Source organism: Falco punctatus (genome assembly GCF_963210335.1).
Source record: "Falco punctatus genome assembly, chromosome: 16".
Taxonomy (NCBI): Eukaryota; Metazoa; Chordata; class Aves; order Falconiformes; family Falconidae; genus Falco; species Falco punctatus.
Window position 1 is genome coordinate 8,006,013 of NC_137596.1, and position 22,555 is coordinate 8,028,567.

Below are 22,555 nucleotides of genomic sequence, written 5' to 3' on the forward strand. Positions count from 1 at the left end.
CCGCAAGAGTCTATTCAGTGCCTACTGGCTCTGCTAACACACTCTTATTACTCTTGGGTTTCTTTTTGGACAGCCTCTTTCAAACCTCAGATGTGTTGTAAATGCATACTGACAGGTTGAAAGATACCATTTTTAGACCCCTGAGCAGAAAAAAAATCCCATCCTACTAGTGCTGTTTTCTTTTATGATAATCCTCAAGTGCTAGAACAAGGCACGAGGTTCTAGGAACAATGAACTACCTCAGAGGGTCCCAGGGAAGGAAGGACATGCTCCAAAGGCTCACGTTTCTGCGCAACACCCGTTATCTCAGGAGGCTGGCAAAAACCTGCTAATGGCAGCAGCCTTAGCAGAGCCCAGAGCTCTGCTAGTCACAGTGGCCACTCTTCCAAACACCAGCATGCCAGGACCCAGTGTCAAATAACTACCACAGACAAAACACCTGCAAATGCCCTTGCATCAATCTGAGGAAAAACGGGCTAATCCAGCAGAACAAACCACAGCACATGGATTTGCATTTGTTTTCATCTCTGAGAATGAGGCTGTGTCAGTCTTAGACTCAGCCTGAATTGATGTGAAACATGTATTGCATGTAAAATTTGGATCCATTTGGAGCTGATCTGGATTTCAAACAACCATAGCACCAAGAGGAATCTGAATCAAAATTTCTTTCTACTCACTTCCACTTAAAATTATCTCACCTTGACAAATAAGCACTGGGGTTACACAGCAACCTACACAATACAGTTCCCATCGATGCCTGTACACCCAGGAGTTGCTACAGTACAACTAGAAACTAAATCGTAATGCAACATTGACAGGTCATCTGCTCACCTAATCATCACAGCATTACTAATACGTTAATAAGAGAAGCATAGAAGAAGCAAAACAGGTGACAGCTGGAGTAAACAGTGAAAGATTTGAGACAACAGAAATACCAGATTTCTTAGATCATCCCTGAGAGAAGACAATTCTCTTCTGTCCTTTTCTATTTGCTTTCAGAGCCCTGTTCTAGGAATGAGCTGGCCCAAGAGACTAGGAAACTAGGACATCATGACTATTCTGGATCAAAATCCTTTTCTTTCTCAAATGCTGCCAGGATGACCTCTTCGGTGACCTCAAGCAGCTCAACTTGTCACCTGCTACACAGGTGACTACAAAGGCCATTTATTGATTTAATTAGGGCAGACAAAGAAAAGACATAATCAATCCCTGAAGTACATGGAACATGCAATGAGTATCCTCTGATTTCAGCTCTACCTGTTGAGAAAATGTGGGATTATTGATCTTTAAAACTGTGAGCAGAACCCCAACTTTAATAATGACAGGTAACAGTATCTGACATTCCCATGGCAACTTTTATGTTGGAGTGTCCTGAAGTACTTGAAAAGACACACAGCTATGCACCTCTCCTTCCCGTCCTGCTTTACAGCTCCACCTCCACAATGGCCTCTCTTCTCAAATAACCTGCAGGTTGAAACAACCCCCATACCTTTTATCCAAAAGCAGTAATGTTTTTTATCTTTTAGAGATCGTTCTTGCTTTCTTTTCCTCACCAAGGAACCTCATTTAGTCTCCATTTTGACTCACCTCCCCACAGAAAAAGCAAACAATAACAAGCAAACATATATTAAAATATCCTCCATGCAGAGAACTCCTCTCAAGGCATAAGCAAGGACTGCACTGAATGGGTCACATTCAACAGAAATTCAGGTACTAAAGGAAATAATATAAAGAAAATCTTTTCAACTGAGCAATCTTGGTGGGTCAAAGTTACCACCCACCTGGGGCACTTGGCCTTCTAGTGACATTTGCCAAGGGCATCACCCATGTTGGGATTCCCCCAGTTGTGCCCTCCTAGGGAACCTTCCTTTCTGGCCCTCAGGGGAACACACACACACATGCGCGCACACACACACAAAAAAAAAAAAAAAGAAAAAAAAAAGGGGGGGATCAGGAAACACTCACTTGGTCATGTCCTGAGCAATTCCCAAGATGCAAATGAGCCTAGGCTTCCTGCTGTCCCCTCAAATATGTTACTTTCCACTCCCACCTTTCTTCCTCCTACTTATCTCCCTCCCCCCTTGCCTTCTGAGGCTGACTGAGTCAACTAGTCCAGATTAGATGCCAAGCAATGCAGTCTCTGCACAAAGATTCAACTCCCACTGACAGACTAGAGAGATAAAAGCAGTCTAGTTAAACACTGTCCAGAGACAGCACAGGGAAAGCTGGGCTCCCAGTGGCTGACTGGGTGATGTCCTGAACTGGTGACACTCCAGCAACTGAACTGCAAGTACTAGAGGAATAAAGACTTCTTTCTGGTGCCTATGCTTAAATACAAATGAAATGGGTTAAATTTTCCAAAATATCCACTATCTGGAGACAAGATTGACTGATGAAAACCCTTGTTCAGGTATCAAAGACCTGCTGCTCAGAGGTGCAATGAAGCAGCCCTCTCATTTACACCACTTCACTGGGACCAGGTGCTCCCAGGCAGATAATGACAAACACTATGCCAGGTCCAGGAACACCCGAATTCCCTTGCTATTGATATAGTCATATGCAAGTGCACCTTTATCCCGTGCTAACAAAACCATTTTCCTTGCCATTGAAATGTAAGAATTTCTACAATGCAAAATGAAGCCCATCTAACAATGCATGTGAAGAGCACACAAAACCGTGGTGCCCCTGTAGCCATCTGAACCTATGCAGAGAATCTGTGGAAGTTTGGAAGGTAATGTCCCATGGGAAAGGTGGACAGAGCCTACCTCTGCAAAACTTGCTGTAACACCACATACTGTGGGTAGGCAGATTTGCCAATCTGCAGTCGTGCTATTCAGTCTACCCTTGTAATGCTCTCCTGTCATTTCCAATGGTATTGTTTGCCCCTTGAATGATACACAGAACATCATGGCATTCATTGGGGTAAACAGTTCAGTGCAAAGTGCCTGTCCCACCTGTGGACCTCTAAATGACCCTGAATGCAGAGGTACAGAAAAACTTTCAACATTCACTTGGCCCATCTCTGGTTACACGGTAGGAAACGAAGTTGACACAGCAATATAAACATTATTACTGACAATGTTAAGATAGACAGTGGGTGCAGGTCAGGCCATATATCCGGGCGATACTCTCTAACAGTCACCATCATATTTATCTCTGGCTTCTTCAGAGCCAGTTTTAGTAGTTGGAGACAGAGCACACAAAAGGACTATTCAGTGTAATCCATGATCTGAAATAAAACAGATGCATCGTGGAAGTTTGCAAACTCCCCGGCACAGAAGCTTGGCAGATCTCTGCTCCACAACTAGGCCCCATCTTCTTGGCAGCATCAGGAGCCCTTCCATAGCTCTGGTGCCAGTGGTACTGCTCACACTGTTTAGATGAAGGACTGTCTGGAGGACAAAGCACTTAGCTTGGCAGTTAACAGGTATGCAGAACTAAACCAAAACTCAGAGGCCACCTGAGCTTTTAAACACTTCCACAGATTTTGGCTGGTAAGGGTTCTTTTGCTTTTTCTACTGTTCTGGCAAATTACTAGGCAGAATGGGAAAGCACATTGGAGTAAACCCTATCATCTGACTTGCTGGTAGTTTTACTCTATGTAAAAAAAACCTGAGTAGTCAAGGTGCAACAAATGTCTATAGATGTGAGGTTTCAGAGACCACAGTGTGGCGTGAAGCAATTTTGAAGATCTAGTAAAAGAGGGTGCAGTAAATCAGGTATAAGACCAAGGACTGATCTGAACAAGGTCAGTTTTCTATCTGGAAAGCATAAGGGAAGATTCAAGCGCTTTAAGTGGAGAAAAAAGCCCCCAAAACATCCCAGTTTGAAATTAATTTTGTACCCAATTTAAGACCAGTCCAAAATGCTTTTGTTCATAGCTGGCATTTCAGGAATGAGTGCAACCAAAGGCACCTGGTCTGGTTTTATGGACTGAAGTGCTTTTGGAAAGGAATCAGATATGATTTGGACGAAAACAATGGAGGCCCAGACAGAGAGGCTGCCCTGGGAGAGTATACCAGCTGTCTGCTCAGTTTCAAACCTCTGATCATGTTCTTGGAGAGAAAGCAAGGGGACCTGTTAGGGGTTGCTGCGCTCTGTGCTCGGGGCCAGGTCCAGACGGTGGAGCCAGCGAGCGTGAGTCCTCCCCATACAGAAGCAGCTCCACCGCCTCTTACAATTCTGGCAGAGCACAACAACAAATGAGGCTGAGTCTCTGAACAGACACCAAGGGCTGGGAACGAGGCAACGGGATTAAAAACAGCAGCATGAGCAAAGATGAAATACTGGAACTCAGGGCAACAACGAGAGGAAGCTTGGCAGTGCCTGGATAGGCAAAGCACCTGCTGGCATCGAGAGGGCAGGATTGCTTTTAGTAGGCAATAGGTCCCACCGCCAGCCAGCATCCGTCAGCCTCATTTCTCACTGGCAGCCTGGCTGTGCTCAGGTGAAAGAGTTTCACGGCCCTGCTCCAGCACTGATGGCTTGATCCCAAAAACAGAGGCAGTGTGCTGCCTGGGCTAATGCAATGTGCAGGATGGACAGCAGAGGAATCCAGGCTAGTGGTAATGACGGCATGGCCTCAAAGACTTCTTGGGTTCCACAGCAGATCAGCAGCATCTCCAAAGGTGATTCAGTCCATCCCATTGACTCTGAGAGCTTCGTGCAACTAACTTAGGTGCTGGTTTTAACCACCAAAGAATAGGTAGGGTGAATTAATCCAGGCTTGCGCATGTGTGGTTCAGATCTCTACACAGGATTTTGTTGCTGCCACTGAACAGTAAAGCGCCAAACATGGATCATACCAATTCTACCTCTCACTAATATGTTTTGTCAGCTCATCACAATCTTAAATGGAACCTTTAGGTGCTGGGAGGCATCTTGGCTTCTAATTAGGCTCAGTCAGATTTTGTGGCCTCCTATGCCTATGTAGCCAAGTTAACCTGGCTCACACTGTTCCTAGCTTCAAACACCTGTACCTGAGATCAGTTTTTCCACTTAGAAGAAGATAATGTCTACAGCTTCCTCCCCTCAGATAAGCTTAAGAAGAGAAGAAAATGAAGTAATGTCCCTGCCACTCAATATACATGTGGTTCTGTATCTCATCTCCACAACAGCTCCCAAACCAGGACACCCCATGCAAAGATCTGGCATCTTTCTCTGCAGCATTTTTAAAAGCCTGCACAGCAGTGCCCTGAACCCGTCCCCTTTCTGCTATGCCTTCAGCTCTCACCGTGATCAGCGGGAGAGATGGGCATTTTCAGAGCAATACTCAATCTCCCAGAAACCTGAGTTGCCTTCTGCACCCTTTTATTTCTCTCCACTCACTCACAGGTATGCTGGGAAGCATAGGACTGTACCCTAGGCAGCCCAGCCAAATGCTTAATGTTAGACAGAACCAGTCTTCAACTAAGGAGTTTGTACATACAGTACAAGAGAATGAGAATTGCTCTAGTGCACTTGCACTATAAACCACTATGCACCTAAAAAGTTTTCAGCCTCAAAGCAAACCACAACTATGAAGCGTGAATGCTTTAAACTGGCACCTGGTCTTCTCAGCAGCTGAATATGCATAAACCATGTTGATGTTAACTAAAGGAATGACCAAAGCTCCAGGAAGCCATCATAAAACTGAGTTCTGGTCATGGGAACTGTAAGGAACTTGAACTTCTACCCAGGAGGATCAAGTCCTGATTGCCAGATTAGGGAATAATTTCTCCTGAAGCCACCCAAGACACAGGTTTGCACCAGCTGCAGATCTGAAACTCTTTCAAAGAAAAATTGCATTCATTTTCTTAGCAGATCTTAGCTGCACATTACTGGCACCCAAAAACAGAAATCAAAGCACAGGATACTTCAAGGGGTGAATCAGAGAGCAAAAGAATTCATGGATCTCTAAGCCATCACAAAAGATTTTCATAAGCTGCTGTTCATTACCACTACCATTATTTGTATTTTCAGAGATGTCACAGTGTTCTCAGCACTCTGCAAACAACACGCCAGAATTTGCAGACCTTTCCAAGCAAACTGCCTAGTTGGGTTAATGCAAAAACCCAAAGTCCATCCAAAAAAGCAGAAAATTCAAAACTGACTCTGTCTGTCTCATTACAAAGCACTTGCTGAAACTTTTTTCATCAACCATTTGCTTACTATAAAACATTTGATCTAACACCATTTTTAAAACCATTTAAGCCTTACAACTGTGTAATTTCTTTCTGATACAAATTAATTTCAGTTGTGGCATTTTTATCACCTTTAAATCCATATACAGGGCCTGACTGAATTATCACGGATGTTACTCACAACTCTGACAGTGATCCAGGGAAAAGGTACTGACCTGTTGTGGTTGTGATATGTGTAATGCACACCACTTGTGTCCCCTTTGAATACAACCTGAACCTTGCCTCAGTAATCCTGCCTTTGCAGTGGCATTCCCTTCTCATCCAGCTGCCAAAAGGAGATCTGAAATGAACATAATTAGCATCCATCAGTTATGGCTTCCCCCCCCCCCCCCCCCCCGCTAAGCATCCAAAAACATATCTTAGATAAACAAACAAAACAAAACTATTGGCCTGAACCAAATCCTGGTTCCAAACAAATCTGGGTAAGAAATTTGTGGTTGGGATCTGTCACATTAAATTCAGCAAAGTAATTTTACCTCAGATGTGTCCATTACTATGATATATGGACCCCAAACCATTTGGTGGGTTGGGTAATGTCTTCTGGCATCTTTTAGGATGCAGCCCAGAAGCATGTCTGTGTCTGGGGTCAGGGACAACCTGGTTGCACCTGAGAGATAATTCAGACCGAGAAACACTGAGCAGCACAGAGGAAGATGCACTCAGGTTTGTTTTGCATGAGCAGTATAGCTGTTGGGATCAGGGCATCGCTGTGACCCCTTGCTGTGGCTAACTGAAGTCAGAACTATCTCTTTCTCCCCATGGACATGCCCTTAGGCCTGGACATATCTCACTTACCTTTAGGGACCTGCCTGAGGTAGCTCAGGTGAGGGACATCCCCAAGGCACTTATTCAACAGAGGTATCTTTGGAGACTTTGATCTCTCACCATTAGCTACAGTGCATTAGGGTGTTTCAAGCCAAATGTTCTAAGCCAGCCACTGCCTCAGATCCAGCTCTTCCTTTGTGCTCAGTTATCCTGGCTGCTGTTTGGCTCACACCCAAAAATGCAACACCTTGGGAAGTCTGCATCACAACCCAGTCTTTCCAAAGAGCATCATCTGCAAAGTTGTAAGGACACATGTATATCTTCGGTTCTCATACAGCACATCTTTCCTTCCCACTGACTCTTCAACCACTGCTCTGACTTCCAGGAAACACAAGGGATTTGTTGTGGCATGTGGGACTTGAGGGCAAGACACATTGCTGAAATGGAAGAGGTCGAGAGGCTGTAGAGCTCTGAATGGGCTGCCTTGTCTTTGCAGTTTCCACTGAGCTCAAATTTTGCCTAAAAGGGATTAATTAACACTGGACAACCCCACAGCAATTCCTCACCAGCTCTGGAACAGAGGAGCCTGTCACTATGTTGATACAACATTAAAGGGCTGGGTCCAAAACGTTATTCTGGCAGGAAGATGCATGTACTAGGCCAGAATCTGATATCCTGGGTAAGCTGGTTCTAACTCTGGTGGAGGTACTCCAGGCTTGCCCTAGTGTCACTGAGATCAGCCCTGTCCCACAGCCTTTGAGAAGAGCTTCATCCTGTCGTGCAGATGGTTCACTTTCTAATTTGGAGGGGCTGAATGACTTTTCAAACCGTTGATTCCTGACTGATGTATTCTCTTCAGGAGACACAAAAGTACAAAATCTCAGCATGGAGTGATTCCTGTGCTTTCTTTTTCTTCCCCCTCACCCCCCTTGTCTGTTCTTTTCTTTTCTTTCTGGACAGTTTTATATATATCTATTTAATTTTGGCATGTGGCCAGAATGTCTGTTCTTATTAGTCTGGGCTGGCTGTGAAACATCTGCAGCCCATAATAGCAGGAGGATGAAAAAAATCAGTTGTCATAGGTAAAGTAATGACCCCTTATTTCTTTGTTTTAACATACTGAAAGGACAGTCGAGAGGGAAAGTAAAAAATGACATAGCTTTACTACCAACCCTGCCATTGACTGGACTCAACTGTAGACATTGGGTCATATTGCTATCTGGTAAGTGACTCCAATAAATTATTGTCACTTCACACCAGCGAGAGTTCCAGTTTATTAAATATGACATGCATTTGCTGCATTTAAATAGTGTCTTGTGCACCTTTTTTTAATTTATGTCTTTAATATGAACTAACTAGGCACTAGGAAGAAAATTCCCTCTGGGCAGGTTATAACTAGACTGCCTACTGGCATACCCCTCCAGTATCCCAGCTGGTATCGGCTGCAAACACTGCCAGATCCAGCAGAGCCTCCATAATGGCAAGGCAAAAGGGCTGCAAGGGTGGGGCAGATACTTCGAAGTCCCACGGGCCACTGCCTCAACCAGAAGAAAGGCTGAACATCCAAAAGACTGACCAGGGCACAGGCAGTGATGCAGAAGTGGTACTTGGGGTATCACTGGAACTGTGCAAAGCCTTTTATAATAAACAGAAACTTCCATGATCTAGGTATACGGTGACACTGGTGAGACAAGTCAGAGGCAATATTTACTCACCCAGCTCCTAGCCTAGAGAACTCTATCTTACCTCAAAGACCAGCTAACTGTACTTCTGCAAGACTATTCATCTGGAGATGAGCCCTACTTACGTTTACAAAAACCTACTTCAAAAGATGTATTTGTACACAAGAATGGCTATTACTCAGAAGAGGTGCTTGGTGCCTGCTAAGATGGTTGACAGTAAAGAGATCAAAACATCAGACCCCTTAGTGTGTAGTAGCGCCACAACCAAAACACATCTGGACTGAAGCAAAGGCCACAATCAGACCTCCTGGTGCAGATTTCTGCATGTATGTCATAGGGGATGCCAGAGAGAGAGGATCTGGAAGGACAGCTAGAGGTCTAAATAATTTATCATGCTCTGGAACTAGGAGAACAAAGTAGGTAGCTTAAATGCAGCTCCAAGAGTTTCGCTACTGAAAGCAGACTCGCTCTCTAAGGATTACATGGTATTTCAATCCCAACAGCCCATTCAGTGAAAATGCCACAGTCAGATTTCAAGAAACCCAGAATTCCTTCCAAAACTTTGCTGTGTTTTAAACAAACTTACTTGTCTAGCTGCAAGGCAGCTGAGACATTTACCCCAGCAGCTGATTTTTTTAGCTCTGCATCAAGTTAAGCGCTGCCATTTGGAAAAAAAAAAAAAGAAAAAAAAGAAGAAAAAAAGAAAGAAAAGAAAAAAGAAAAGAAAAGAAAAGAAAAGAAAAGAAAAGAAAAGAAAAGAAAAGAAAAGAAAAGAAAAGAAAAGAAAAGAAAAGAAAAAGAAAAGAAAAGATAAAAAAGAAAATAAAAACTTGTGACCACAAGGGACTCTGCCAAATATTCCCACTGCTATCCTGGAGCATGGAAATGCACATGGATGTGACTATTTGCATTTTTTATAATTCCAGAGTTTAATTGGTATCATGGCCTTAATCAGAGGCTGAAAATACAGCTGAAGTCATCATAGCTTAATTAGTTTAAAAAAAAAAATCTGCAGTCTGAAAATGTCTCTACTAATGTGAAGGTCTGTCCTTAGCTTGATGCTTTGGGGTTCAGATGAGCTTTTACCTGTTGCTTCTGCTTTCCTGTACCAGCATACCTTAGAATAACTCAAAATCCCCAACCAATATCAAGTCAAATCAGCGGGCTTCCCTGCTTATTCCTATAAACTGTTCCACAGCTTTCTTGAACTGAACTCAGAAAAAACCTGACCAGATTGAAGAGAGTATCTTAACTTAATCCAGGTATATCCCACTAGCTGCATGTGAATTTCCCCCCTACAGGAAATATAACGTTCTTAGAACATCAGCAAGTATCCCTGGATCTTCAGTCAAGCCAGCAGGAACACAGTCCTGAGGGAAACAACTATGTACGGCCAGAGAAATCACCATTTAGTAGTGGGACTGCAAAAGCTGCCCTCTGTGAGAGCTAACACTGTTGCCTTGCAGCCAAAGTTGGGTGGTGAAGCACAGGAGGTTTGGTGCTGCTTCCCTTTTCCAGTGCAAGGGATGGATGTGGTCTCAAGGGGAATTATCGCCTTTGGGCTGAGGGATCTGAAGCCCTGGCAACAGCCATCCATTTACTCACTGGACAGATTGATAGCATTGTACAGGACATCCTGGATGAACTTTTTCTAACAATATGTGACTTAATGGTGGGATTCATCACCATCCAATGCTGTGGGGCCAAATATATAAACAGGTTAAAAAATGGATTAGCAAAATTCATGGAAGATAGGTCAGCCACAGACAATTAAATATGGTAGTCCGGATGCAACTTCCAGTTCAGGAAGTTAGTCGGTCTAATGCCCTTCCACCTCTGATTTACTTGTAAAAGGAAAGCCAGAAAAATTCTCCCCATGCCAGACCTGTCCTTTGGCTCCAAGCATTAGCTTGAAACACAATAAATTCTTTTTTATTTGGCAGGGGGAGGGGGATATAATTTCTTTCAGTAATGATATTACAGCGTGCTATTTATTTCCCTCTGCAGCTCCTGAACCTCTCTGTAACCTTCCATCTCCCTGTCCCCTCAGGAATATCACAAATAAATTAGTGAAACCTACTGATACCACTAAATTCCATTTAGCAAGGAATTAGGAATCCGATCACTTATGTACATAGGAAAGGTCTGACTGGATCATACTGAAAAAACATTCTGTCTTTTAGAATACTGGACCAGAGGAAGATGCTGGAAATTCAACATGGAAACATATAGGTTGGTTTGTCCACAAGGAAAGTTTCTTGTAACCTCAGGGCAGCTGCTGTTTGATTTATTCCCTGACACATGCCTGTGCAGAGGCTAGTTTTATATATATAAAATACATACACACAGTACATACTGCAGTATTCCCATTCTCTTTGAATCCTGCTAAACACTTGCAAACTCTTGACCCAAAGAGCAACTTATGGCACAGGTTATCCTCTCTTTGCTCCCTTGTCTTCTTACCTGCTGCAAGCATTTCTACCCATTGTCTGTTATTGAAGATGTTTAGGGGGTTTGCTGGAGAGCAGAGGACAAGATGACGAATGAGCTAACACACAGCAATGGAATGTGAGTAAGTCTCAGCTATTTTTAATTAAGAAGCGATGACAGCTGACTAAACTCCCTGACACTGCAGTTAAAGGCTCCCTGACCCAGACATTATTGGACACACTCCTAAGACCAATATATATTGGTCCCGACGGTGCTTCTATTATTGTCCTTGCCGTCTTGACAGATGCAGGACTAACAAAATCTATGTCTATTATCAGCATGCAAATAGTGAGATAAATGCGTGAATACTTATGAGCAGGAGGAGGCAGCAGGTGAGAGGAGGACAACGAAGGTCATTTTCAAGGGAGTGCTGAAAGTTCCAATGTTTGGTTCCAATAAATGTTCAAAAGGTTTGGACAAATTTAACTGCCATTTTCATTTTCGGTTGGTTAAACCAATGATAGATTGACCATAAGAGAGGCAGAGAGACAGAAAGAACATTTCCTGCTATAAGGCAGATAAAAGATAAGAGGCAAAGCAGTATGGTGCCTTGGACTGGCTTTTCTCAGCCCATAGATCACAGGGAGAAAGCTTTTCTTCTAATTCCAAAAACAGAGAGCTCAGCAACCTGGCGGAGTGACCTGGATTCTGAAGGGTAGGGATTCATTTGGCTTCATATAAGGGCTCTTTAGCAGAGCTGAGAATACAGTCCAGGTGTCCAGCTCCCGCTGGCACAACAGACTGTCTCAGAAAGATGTCAAGGGGAAGATACCAACCACAAAAAGACAACACAAAACTCACTTCTGTTCTCAGGGCTTGCACGGCAATGAATCCAGCAGCAGAACCCTTTACCTTGTGCTCACTAGTTGGTTTTAGTAGGGCAGACAAAGAAAGATTCCCTTCTACCCTTCCCACAGGATCACAGAGAAAAGGGGTAAACCGGCACATGCAGCAAAGTCACACAAATCATGTACAGACTTGGCGTGAGCGAGACAAATACATTAAGAAGCATCATCAGGAACTTTCCAGCATGGTTGTGGGGTGGGCGGGGGAAAGAGTTGCTTTCTGCTGTTGCTGAGACAGTTCCCCCCCCTGCTCTCTCCCAGCCCAACCCACCAGCTTTCTCCTCTCATTGGCTCACCGGCTGCATCGAATGATCCTGACAGGCTCCCTCCTCCTCGCCCTGTTGGCTTCTGCCTATGGCCATTATCGGGGAGAGCCAATCAGGCCCGTAATCAATAGTTTGTGGGAAGGAACAGGGCTGTGCGACGCCACATTTGCATTAAATCTTTTGCTGCCTGTGTCTCTGCATTCAGATAAGCAGAGATTCGCTCTATCGGCCATCCTGGCAGAGGTGAGCATCGATGGCGGACGGACAGCGAAGCAGCGCTGCAGTGAGCTGTCAGCAAAAGACAGCCACTGCCTGCTCCAGTCCTGAACTTCAGGACAGGCTCAAAGTGAGGAGGAGCTCAGATCTCGACCTTGCAGGCACAGTTCACGGACCATCAGCATCCTGCCTGAGCACTGACCCAGGTGTGGAGATCCTTTCTGGTAGCCTGCCTGAACTCATGTCCCCAGCTTGGGTATTCATCAGGGCAGCCGGCTCTGAAAATAAGGAAAAGGTGTACAGCAGGGGAGAAATCTTCTTCCATGCAGTATTAAAAGTGATGCCCTCTCCAGCAAGCTTTTACAAAGTTGTTTGGTCTGAAGGCATCTGGAGGCCTTCCAGGGCAGGCAGAGGGCATGGAAACACTGCACAAGGTCAGAGGAAGTTTTCCTGCCTTGCACCAGGAGGGCCACTGACAACAGTGCTGCTTGGTCACCGCCAGCCTTCAGAAATTCAGGAACAGTGGTTCCTTCGTCTTGCACATCGCTGTCAGCTCGGCTCTCCCCACCCCACCAAAACCCAGCTGCTGGGCAGTAAAACACAACAGCAGTGGGACAGCTCCCCAGTCCTACCACAGACCAGGTCAGGACCTGGAACCAGACACAGAGAAGAGGCAGATGAGTTGGAACATTTTTCCAAATTCAAACAAAAGAGGCTTGAATTGACACCATGCATCAATGAAACATCAATGCAAAACAACTAGATGTTGCCAGTAGCTTTAAACCAGACTGTGAAATAAAACTTACCGGTGATTGGGACCTCAGGCACCAGGGCATCAAACACACAGCCAAGCTAAGTGTGAGTAACTACTGAACTGTCCTCAGGCCTTAAAGCTTTCCAGTTTAACTTGCCCAAGTAAAGCAGCTGATGAAATATCCCCAGGCACACTGGGACACTGGTGAAATAGCTACCCTTTGGCTATTTTCTTTCACCACACAGGTGAGTCAGCATCCGGACTGTGGAAGAAAAACTGGTGTTTCCTTTTCTGTTCAGGACTGGAAGTGGCTAGCAGCAGCAGGAGTTCAGTCCAGTTTCTAGCCTGTTTCTAACAGACATGTATACAGAGGTCAATGAACCCAGCAAAGCTATCCACTGTGGCTGGATGCACATACATTGGCTGTAAGCTGTCCCTTAGACAGGAGATTAGCCTAGACATTCCACTTGCTCTTTGTCCTTTACATCATACAGACACTCAGTTAGGAACAGTTATAACTTAAAATATTGTAAAATAATATAATTATGAGGCAAGACACAGGAAAATGTTCTATGGAAATTTCCACAGAAAATCTATTTATTTATTTCAGGGGTGGGGGTGGCTGGACACAAAAGACTGGGTCAGATTAAAAAAAATAATTCCTAAGTGTCTGACCTGAATGAATCCATTTTTATGAAATCCACAGAATCATCAATATAATATGGAACATCAAGTTAAAAGGAGGAAAGAGAAGAAAAGAGCGCATATGAAAATCAGGTTCAAATCCCTGCTTGGCCTCAGTCAGTAAGGACCTGGAATTAAACGGCTTCAAATATTTTAGGATCTCTCTGCAGTTCATATGAACTAAGTTTCATCCTGAGGCAGAACAGGAAGAATGTTCTGCGCTCTCAAAAATGTTCATGACTTCAGACAAAAACATTATACTCAGCTTAAAAACAATTCTGTTCTCTTTTTGATCTTATGTAATAGTCTAGATGTCTGTGTTTTGATTTCTCTCAGCTGTGCACTCAAACTGGTACAAAGCTCAATGAAAGAAAATTAATGGACTGGAAGGAAACCTACACTTTTTCTTCTCTAAACCATGTGCCTCTTTTGCAGTTACCTTTACAGAGAAGAAAAGCCTGAAATTTAGCAACCACCAAGATGATAAAAATGAACTCAAATGAGAACTCCTGTCATGAGTTAAGCCTGCTTCAGCCACTCAAGAAGATAGAGCCTATGAACAAAGCCTTTTTGATCAATAAAAGCATTTTAAATAAAATGAAAGCTCTTTCAGACTAATTCAAGAAGCAACCTACAATGGAAAAGATTCAGTCCCTGATGGCCTGGGATCAAACTTGTTTTCTCCTTACTGTTGGTGCCTACACAACAACATTTATCTGGACCTATTAGAATTGCTGTAGATGGAAAAAGAACTAAATTCTTACTATGAACACGTAGGAAATATCCAACGGAAAGGCAAAGTTGGTATGTTACAACCTATGCTGCTAGGACTACCACAGGGTCAGTTCACATTTAACTGGTCACTCCACCACCCAGGGAGGAAGGTGTGCTCCCTTACCTGGCAGTATGTTCAGTCCCAAGTGACCACGTGGTACCTGTCCTTGGCAAGAAAGGCAAAGAGGATGGGTGTGCACTTCTTCACCTCCAACACTTCACAGGCACAACCTGGGGTAACAGGCATAAGAAATATATGAATATAAGGAATAACACGATGGATGCCCTGACAGGAAACGCAAGTGGAGGAAAAACTGTGTTCATATCTCTGTTTCCCCACCCCATGATGTATCTGCTTCTGGTCCAAGGCTTAGACCTCAGGGCTTCCAGGCTGTCATTCCCCACCTCTCTGGCACAGCTGGTGAAGAATAAGGAGCCAAGAAGCCCGAGAGTCACTTCTGAGCCAACAGCTTGTGTTCCCAGTCTCAATTTTGGTTTCAGATTTCCAGTTTGAAAGATTTCCATAATTTCCAATGTATATCTTTTCAGATCTGTCTTGCCTTAAATATTATTGAAATGCCAGTTGTCTCATCACTTTTGTTATAGAGAGGAAACTTTTTTCCATACGCATTTCAGAATTTTTCACGAGAAAAAATCCAAGGATGCAGCCATCCTTACTTAGCACATTGTATAACTGTCCACAAAGGGATTTGATTTCTGCCTATCTGCTTCTGGTTTGTTTCCCAGCTCCATTTCATTAATAAAATTTCTCAAGAAGTTCGTATCATTAATAAAGCCAAAATACAGGAATGATTCTCATAACTCCTCTAATTCTCTGATGCCAAAGGCTAGTAAAAGGTCTCCAAACTTGTATTTCATCTTTAGATAGTTCTGTGCAAGGTAACTCAATGTTACTAGTCCCATTTTGCTATTAAACAGAGGCACAGAAGAATGCTAAGAATTGTCCCAGGCCATAAAGTAAGTAGAAAAAGACAATCAAACCCTAAATCCTGATACACAGCGTCTTGCTCTGTCCCAGTGGACAACATTCTTTCCTATGAATACTAAAAATATTGGGGTCTTCTGTGAAATAGAGTAGGATGCTAATTTTTGAGGTGAAATGACCAACACAGAATGGGAAACCATGTAAGTGAATACAATACTCTCAGCTTCCTGAACTCTTGTACAATAACAGCTTAACTTGTTTCCCACAGAGACACCTGTATTTTAGTAGCAGATAAGAAATGACACATGTATATACATAGACGTGTTTTCTTTTTTTCTAGCTGTACACACACATATACCCATATAATCACTAATATAAAATACATGCATATATATGTATATATCAAAGTTATTAAAATTAGAAGGAACTTTGATGTTGGACTCTGCATGGTCTGAAAAAACGCTAATTATACCACAGCACAGCTGTGGGAATGAACTTCCTGCTCTGGGCACAGCACTTCAGGTACATAAAATGCAAAGACCTATTTGGAGGAGAGCACAGAGCCAACACGTTTCCTCAGGATCCTTCTTCCCACCCATCACACCTATCACCTGCTCATGAAAATGAACTTCCCATGTCTCCACTCGTTAAACCTTGACCCCCTTTCCTGAGAATGTGCCACTCCACAATACTTGCTCAATATCACCACAACACCTGGCTACCTAACAATTACATTTTTTTAAATTGGACTGCAGACATACCTAAATAAGCCAGGATGAGATGGCTGGATGCCTTTGGCACTAATGCCAGTAATCTCATGAATGCTGACTCTTAAAGCAAAACAAGTAAAAAAGAACAAGTAAACTAATAAGTTTCTAGACTTATTTGTTTAGAATAACAGATTGACAAACATAGTAAATTTTAATATATTTTTTTCTACAAACAGCTTTTTATAACTCACAACCCAAAATAAGCCCTAACCCAGCTGTGGTGTCTTGTTAAACAGTAATTACTCTATATAAGGCTGACCAAATGGGAATATTTGTGGGCCAGCGGAATGAAATTATTTTAGGACTTACACAAACTTTCTCTGGGAGTGGTGAGACTAGCTGTGGGCAATGTGGCATACCTAAGAAACAAGCAGACACTGGAGGGCTTTTTTTCTTCTTCTTCCAAGCCTCCATTAAAACTCACTAGGTGACATTAAATGACTTCCTCAAATTTCTGCTCAAGGGAAAAGGAAAAAAAACAAAGAAGTAGAAGTGAGATTAGTTTACCCCTCTATAACAGAGGCTTCACTATGTCATTGTACACATTTTGAGATTCTCCCTCAACGTAGCTACCTGTCATGCCTGCTAAACCTCACCCAAACCTATGGCAGAACATAAGCAAGCAAAGGTGCAAAGCAAGACCCTTGTAATGTTTCATTATACTGGGAGAAGAAAAAAAAAAGAAACAAACAAAAAAATCAAGCCTCATCTCCAGCTCTTACCTACCATTCAGGTTGCTTCATCATGAGCTACTGTGCAACATCAGCTACTGAAATGTCCATCATCAAGCATTTTCCTGGCTAGGACTGTCACAAGCACCTCTCTTCCAACCCAGCCAACATGCTGCACCAATGATTCCTTGCCACCTCGATGCCACAAAGCCAAACCCTTCATGGAGAGTTGAACTGTTTTGCTTGAGCTTTGAATGAAATTATGCTAAACTACATCAATACATATCATGGAGCAACTTTTCATCCTGTCTACACTAAGGATGTGCTCACACTCCTCATCTTTTGGCAATGTTTGGGCCCACTGAATCTGTGCTGCTGAAGATAAGGGAGGAAGAGCCCATAAATCCAAACTCCTTCATCCTCTCAAATATTCAGTTCATCATTTCAAAGTGCCTGATTTTGAAGCTGGTGAGGCAGCACAGCTTGCAGAGGAAGGAACAAAAGTCCTGTAACCTGGAGCATGTCCTGCTTTGTAAGAGGGTGGGGATCTCTGTGGGGAATCCTAGAAGAAGAGGATGACAGAGCTTTCAGAGTAGCAATGCTCAGTTCAAAAAACCTGCAAAAATTAGCGGCAGCATGCCATTCTGGTGCAAGTGGCAGTTTTCCAGTTTCCAAAATATCCCTCCTCCTTATGTCATGGTAAAACAGCAAAAATGGAAAGTGGTTTAGCAAGTAGGAACATTGCAATTCAAAATAGAATCAGAGAGGATTAAAGCAAATACCCAGACTGTTCTAACCTGTGTTTATGGCCCAAATACTGTACCAATTCCTGTTATTTTCAGGGTTTTTTTCCTGTGTTGTAACATTCTCTCTGCGATTAAACTTGGTCCGTGCAACATATGACTCATATGACTACAAGTCCCTGGGCATGTGCTGCAGGTTCCATCCTATAGCCTCAGGGCCCAATGCAGCACATCACATGTGGGTTTTTGCTGGAGAGGTAGGAAGAAAATGACAGCATCTGCCTAACACTAAATTTTCATCCTTATTTAAGGACTTAAAAAAAAAAAGTCCATTTTTCTGAGCAGGATGGTGGGTGGAAAATAAAATAAAGCTAGTTTTTAATGATCTCAGTGAAACTCAAGTCCATTTTCTAGTTAATATGCATCCTTGCACACAAGAATTTCAGGTTAAAAAATCGTTACTATGGAACTCATGTTATCTGCAGCACCAAACGCTGACAGTGGCCAAACTAATCCTGGGTAGGACTCCTCTGCCTTCACTGATGTGAAACAGATTCACTGTTTTCAGCTTTGCTTTTCATTTTACCTGACCTTCTGCATTCCAGAAGACAACTTCTTTTTATGTCTGTCTCCGATTAGTTTTTGAATTACCTCCATGTTGCATGGTTATTCAACACTGAGTCCACCCTGCCGTTCTTCGTTCTCTTTCAATGACCCACTCCACTGCCAGTATCATACTGACATTCACTTAGAGACACAGTAATGCCTTTAAAGTTAATGTTAAATTCACAGGTGAGATCAATTTTAGCTGCAACAAGACGTAGCAGGAGGTGTTCCAAAGAATAAAAATTCACAGAATAGAAAGAGAGGAGGAAAGAGAAAGAAGATAATCATGCAGAAGCAATGGACTTGTGTAATATGTCGAAGGCTTATATTACCTTTGTACAAATATAGTATAAATATAGCAATGGGTTACAAAGCTTCTGAGCTCTTAATTATCAGTTCCATTCACAATTGGTAAGGCTTTTCTAACAGAAAGGAGCAAAAAGCTAATGTTGCACATTTGCATAATGTAAGTGGAGTTGACTGGATGCTGAACATCTCACCTATAAACAGCTCCTCCTTGGGCTGTTTGCCAGTGGGAAGGAGCAACCATGAATTGGGACAGCAGCTTCTGTTGTGTGGTTCACAGAAGGGACTTGAGCAGCACTGGTAGATCCTGAAAGAGAAGGAAATTCACACTCATTAGGGGAATTAGTTGTGATCTCCACATTTTACTGAGCTATTGACTGCTGGAGAGCCCAGCTCTGTTCACACGCTGAAAGTTTTATTTATGCCTAAGAGAGTGAGTCTAGGCCTGGAGAATTCAGGTAATTCAGTACATTGGTAGGTACACGAGAATCCAGCTGACTGTGGTGGACATGTCTGTCAGTACAAGTTAATCAAGACCCAGAGCCTCTTGCTGAAACAATGCCTGAGGTCAGAGCTGGCTGCGCCACCTTCTCCAGTGTTCATCTACTGAAATCAGCAGAGTTACATTGGCAGAAGGGAGGCTGCTCAAGGTACTCGTTGGCCTTAAGGCATATACTTTATCCATAGAGAAGCAGAACTTCCTAACAGCAGAAGCTGTGAGCCCTCAACTCAAGGCTCTGCTGACTATTAGGAAAGCCAGGCTCCTGCCTTCAGAGCCCTGATCCACTCTCTTGGTGCTCCACTGATGAAGGACAGCTCCACATTCACATTTCTGCTTTCATTGGCTAAGACCAGATTCACGTGAATATCATCCTTAGTCTCTCCATCTTTATATATATGTGAATCTGCAACCTTCCTTTAAACACAATCAAGCATGACACAGAAATACGAGGTAATTAAAGAGAACTATGGAAAGCAAATACATATACCCTTTGTTCCATTGGGTTGTTTTAAAACACAATGCTGTGGTTTATTCCTTCTCTCTCAATCTGTCACCAACACTCAGCTACATGGGAGAAAATTTTAAATTAAACTCAGACAGTATGTCTGCTTCACTACTAACACCTTCTAAGCAGTGATGAACCTCTTACATAGACTCTTTGTGCTATAACCCCAAACTATAGGGCAAGTAAAGTCACAATAGCTGACAGCAGTTACAGACCTGGGCAATATTCTGAATTAAAATATAAAAAAACAAGTAATAAAACCAGCAACAACATCAAGAAAAAGATTTGAGTCCTGCCAAAGTTACTTAACTTCCCAAGCTCAAAATATTTGCTGCAGTCTTCAAATTTGAGATGTGTGGTGTGTGTGACAGATGGCTGCTCCTGCAGTACATGTAATACACTACCTTTGTACAAATACTGTATTGTACAAATATTCATCAGTTAATTTCTATAATGACTGTGTCAGGTAGGATCATTAACACCACCCCTAATTTTACTGATAGGTAGGCTGAGACAGAAGGGTGGAGAGGATTGTCTAAAGTAAGTAAGCAACAATGAGAACTCCAAAACATCCACCTGTCTCTAAGCCTATTTGGTGTTTTTTTTTGAATAAAATAAAATTTAAAAAAATAAAATCTTTGGCACAGTTTGACCCAACGCCAACTGAAATTTGAAGACTTAAAAACCCACCAACCAAACACTGGACTTCAGCTCACACCCTGGGTTCATAGCTCATGAAGCACTTACGTTACTCTAAAAATGTGGCTTAGCTTAAATATCCATTTTTAACTATCAACAGAAGTGAAAACATTAATTCATGCAAATCAATGTTCCCTAAACAATAACTTTCCCGTAGAACATTTCTTCTTTTTTAACATAAACTCATATCTAACATAACCCACTTAAAGTATTATATCTGCAGAGTTCAGCAATTAACTCTGTAAACTGTTTTCCTTGAGTATATGGAAGGCTATACATTACATAGTGAAATATAAAATGTATGCTATAGTGAATGAAAACCTCTATTTGAATGATGATTATCTTTCAAAAAGTCTGGGATAAGGGCCAGATTACCAAAACAAATTCAAGTCAGCTATTAGAGTTCTACTTGTACATCCAAAGTCCCCTGTTATTTCATGCAAGTATCCATTTTCAGTGCATCTTCGGTGGTTTTCAAATGCAATTGTTTACATGTAAAACCCATAGACAGTGCTTTCCTGAAAACATGGCCAGAAAAATCCAGTCTGATGAATAAACAAGCAAGCAAATAGGAAATGGGTGCAAGAAAATCACAGAAAGAGGGAAAGGACAGTACATAAACCAGCCAAATGAAGGCAGGAGATGGCACTGAGGGTACTTCAGATGCTACTGAAAGCAAGGACAAGGATGGACAGGCTACACCTTGTCTGCCTGCTAATCCAGGACAAAATGAGAATCACAGAGATTTGTAGAAAAATGTTTCACATAGAGGTTGTAAAAGACTGCTGGAAGTCACCTAAGCCATCCTTCTACTCAAAACATGGCTAACCTCAAAACTGAATCTGGTGTTGCCCACTTGAGCTCTGAAAATCCCTAAGAATGGAGATCCCAGAGCCTCTCTGGGCATCTGCTCCCATGCTGCACCACGCCCTCAGGTTTGAGGTCTGTCCCCCCCCCCTCCCCGTCCCGTCCCGTCCCATCCCCCATAGCCAATCAGAATTCCCCTTGTTGCAGCTATGACAGGATTTTTTTCCCCAGTTGTTTAAAGAAAACTTTGCTCACGTCTTCCTCTCCATCAGGTGGTTAATAGGAGCTGCCCACTGCAACATCTTCTTTGTGGCTCTGCCCACTCTGATCCCAACCCAGAAGCTTCCAACACCCACTGCTGCTCCTCTGCACAAAACACAACCCCCTCTCCTTGTTTTCCAGGTACATCTTTGTCAAAGAGCTGTATCCATCCATCCATCGCAATATCCATCCAGTCATGTGAACTATGCCACCATGCCTGCCATTCCAGCAAAGCTTGAGTAAAGCCCTTAGTACTAAGGTACTAATTAAATAAAAGTACTGTTACATATACTAGGTGAAGCAAGGCACACAGATGAGGGCAAATTGCCCAGTATCAAGCGTTACTGACAGAGCCATGAAGACAATATAGGAAACCAAACTCCTCATCTTACATGTTACCTTTTAAACAGCCCTTGATGATGCCGTAGAGGGCAAAATGAGAAGGAAAGCTTCTCATGGAGAACAGTCAGACAGGGCCAGATGCTCAGCAGATCAAAATCGGTGAACTCCACTGCTTTCAATGCAGCTATGCCAGTTTACATCAGTTGACGATGTGACCTATATAATGAAAACCAGCTTAAAGCAGCCAAGGAATATAACCTTGATTTATTCCAAATACATTATACTTCATGCTGTCACTTATCTTTTACATGCCAACATGCCAGCTCAGGAGACAGACACATTTCAATACTCTCAGCTGGGAATCGTGTTCTTGCAACACTCCTCGATGATGCACATACTGTCTCTATTTGTGCTCACCCTTTCAGATGGCACAGTGCCCATGAAACAAGCTGATTAGCACTTGCCCTGGGCTATCAAGGCAAGGCAATGGTATGTTTAGATCAGCAAACTGCATAACAATATAAATGTCATCTATTCTACAAGAAGCTTTGGCAGTATTTGCATCTTGTGCTTCATTGCAAGTATGTGCCAAAAAGAAACTCAAAGACTTGCAAAGGAAGACAGGCATGGGATTCGCCAGCCCTCCCAGTTGCCAAAACATGCTGTAGAGCAGCGGGTGCCTCATTATAATCCCCAAGGACCATCCACCAGGTGTCAGATTGTATGTAACATGAACACT

At 42.9% G+C, this 22,555-nt stretch overlaps 1 protein-coding gene across 1 annotated transcript in view; it reads right to left on the reverse strand.

Annotated features, from left to right (window-relative positions):
- LOC308054126 (uncharacterized protein) overlaps positions 1–22,001 on the reverse strand; it is a 97,868-nt gene extending 75,867 nt beyond the window's left edge. Inside the window, exons 1-2 of the mRNA XM_080366411.1 lie at positions 21,874–22,001; positions 6,338–19,007 (exon numbers count right to left, since the gene is read on the reverse strand). The gene's annotated coding sequence lies outside the window, so the exon portion shown is untranslated. The remainder of the gene's footprint in view (positions 1–6,337; positions 19,008–21,873) is intronic.
- Positions 22,002–22,555: the final 554 nt, after the last annotated feature.